At 36.3% G+C, this 3174-nt stretch overlaps 1 pseudogene; it reads left to right on the top strand.

The window, feature by feature from the left end:
- Positions 1 to 1890: 1890 nt before the first annotated feature.
- On the top strand, positions 1891 to 2686 carry LOC102419699 (annotated as a pseudogene).
- Positions 2687 to 3174: the final 488 nt, after the last annotated feature.

The following is a 3174-nucleotide window of genomic DNA, read 5'->3' as shown; positions in this document are numbered from 1 at the left end:
TTCCTTGATAATAGTAATGTTGAGAGGCTTGTCATGTGCTATTGGCCTTTGGCATAACATCTTTTATGAAGTATCTGATCAATTACTTTGACCATTTTTAATCAAGGTTTTTTACTCTACTTATTAATTTTTTTGTATATGTTCCTTACTTTTAATACAAGTTCTTTTCTAGATGTATTTCCTCCAGTTTGGGGAATTGCTATTATAAGAGTTTCTGTGTATCAAAACATATTGATAAATGAATTAAAATGAAAAAAACCGTAAGACACCTACAGATTAGATTTAACAATATGGCTTGACTTCTGAAAAGGGTAGATATAAAGATTATCAGATCACAGATGACATCATAGATCATCTGAGGCTGTATCCAATTCCATTAATGACTCCTAGAACTGCTGTTTGCTTCTAAAGGGCACATTTCATTTTCTACAATGAGAAGTGAAAATATGTTCTTTTTAATATTAATCATGCAAGACATCAAAAACAATTTACATAGATGCCAACTACTATTAGTACACTTCACCCTAGACATTCAGTCCTGACTTTCATTAAATGAAAAAGCATTTCAGTCTTAAATCCATTACAACACCGAAATATCAAAAAAATGAAAGAACCAAGATTAACTGAATCAATGTAAATCTATTAGACATTTCCTTATGTAACTCACACTTATATTACTGAAACAAGAAAGGCATGCTTTGAAACACTGGCATTGACCAGATATGACAGGCTAGTCCTTCACTGGGGCAGACACACAGAAGATGATACATCAAAGAAGTAGAATTATTCTACATCCTTATAAGGTCTTAATAATATAACTACCAAGGAAGAAAGAGTGGCTACCCTTTAATATATATTTCTATCAGCTGATAATTACTTAGCTTAATTTTAAAAAATATTGATTATTCAAAATGTAAAAAGATTAGATATCCATTAGATAACTGCTCATCTTTAGTACATGATATAAGGAAGTGGATTCTCAACACTTGAATGTTAAATGAATGAATTAATTAAAAATAGAAGGCATATTCTAGTCTCAAGAAGCTTTTAACATATACTGAAGATAACAAAATTACGAACATCTTTCACAAATAGTTTCAAATGATAATAAGCATTTATTGATACCTAAGTACATGCTAGACATTAATATTCTAAGTACTTCTCTCTTTCAATTTTCACATTTCCATCAAGTAGTACTGTAATAATCCTTATTTTTACAGATGACTTGTCCCAGATCACAGAGCTAATAAGAAAGGCTGGAACACAAACCCAGGCTGTCTGACTCCAGAGCCCATGCTTCCAACCATCACATTAGCTGCTGCATCATAGTCCCGTGGTTGTCGTTAATTCTGCAGTGTGTGAGTGAGTGTGTGTGTGAGTGTGTATGAGTGTGTGTGAATGTGAGTGTGTGTGTGTGTATGTGCTTCAATTGGAGATGCAGAACTGTAACCTTCACTTGCAAAAGAAATGAAAGTATTCTACACTATGTCCCCTCAAGATGTTTGCATCCACTTCTTTCTTTTGCTTGTCCACTCGCCTCTACGTATCCACATTCTTTAAAATCAGCTTAAACCACATCTCTCTCACAGGATTCTATATCTTGCTCAACTCTGATTACAGCAGACTTCAAATTATTCTTTAATTGGTTGATCTTATTTTGTTTCCAAAACTAGAGTGAAACTACACTGAGAATAAAAATAAGTATATTTTAAATTGTCACAATAACTAGCTTGTTAATTGATTAAGTTGGTTTGGATAATCAAGTTACCACAGTAAGAAAAGCAATACTGAGGCCAGATATATTTGAATCTGCTACGGTACCTAACTTATCCACTGATTAAACTTCAAATTTTAGATTTTGACTGTATTAAAATAAACAAATAGCTCTTTTTCGTGGCGCCTCGGAGGCTGTCGGCTGCTTCAGGATGAAGCTCAACATCTCTTTCCCAGCCACTGGGAAACTCATTGAAGTGGACGATGAACGCAAACTCCGTACCTTTTATGAGAAGCGGATGGCCTCAGAGGTTGCTGCGGACGCGCTGGGTGAAGAATGGAAGGGTTATGTGGTTCGAATCAATGGCGGGAACGACAAACAAGGCTTCTGCATGAAGCAGGGTGTCCTGACCCACCACCGAGTCTGCCTGCTGCTGAGTAAGGGGCACTCCTGTTACAGACCGAGGAGGACCGGAGAGAGAAAGCGCAAATCTGTTCGGGGTTGCATTGTGGATGCCAACCTCAGTGTTCTCAACTTGGTCATTGTCAAAAAAGGGGAGAAAGATATTCCTGGTCTCACTGATACCACTGTGCCTCGTCACCTGGGGCCCAAAAGAGCCAGCAGAATCCGCAAACTTTTTAATCTCTCTAAAGAAGATGTCCGCAAATATGTTGTGAGAAAGCCTCTAAACAAAGAAGGTAAAAAACCTAGGACTAAAGCACCCAAGATTCAGCGTCTTGTTACTCCACGTGTCCTGCAACACAAACGCAGGCGTATTGCTCTGAAGAAACAACGTACTAAGAAAAACAAGGAAGAGGCCGCAGAATATGCTAAGCTTTTGGCTAAGAGAATGAAGGAGGCCAAAGAAAAACGCCAGAACAGATTGCGAAGAGACGTAGACTGTCCTCTCTGAGAGCTTCTACCTCTAAGTCTGAGTCCAGTCAAAAATGAGATTTTGTAACTAACAAATAACTAACAAATAAAGGAGAGCAAATATCAAAAAAATAAAAAATAAAATAAATAACTCAATGTACTGAATCACACATATTCACACATGCAGTCATGTATGAACAGACCCAGAAATGGTCTTTCCATGAAAATGCAAGCTAACATAAGGCAAATGAATTATCTTTAACTTTTTTTAGTTTCACTGAAAATAAGCAAAGATGATATTGGATTCTGTCAGGCAGAAAGAAAACAAATTCATCAAGTTTTAAAGTGAGAGAATTCCCCAAGTCATTATAAGATTTGCATTTCTAGCAATTCTAAATTCCTCATTCTCAATGGTCCAAATAGGATTTTTTTTTTTAAATTTATGAGCTAGCTGTTTAAGTTGGAGAAAGTTGAACTTTAAAACTATGGAGATTACCAAATTAACAGCTATGCAATCTTGGCATGACTCAGTTTGGGGGTACGGTTAACCTTTGATAGGATTATGAATCCACTGGAGGCTTGCAGTT

Source organism: Myotis lucifugus, unplaced genomic scaffold, assembly GCF_000147115.1.
Source record: "Myotis lucifugus unplaced genomic scaffold, Myoluc2.0 scaffold_63, whole genome shotgun sequence".
NCBI classification, from domain to species: Eukaryota; Metazoa; Chordata; class Mammalia; order Chiroptera; family Vespertilionidae; genus Myotis; species Myotis lucifugus.
Note: the sequence above shows the minus strand (reverse complement) of the source record. Positions and strands in the feature narration are given on the sequence as shown.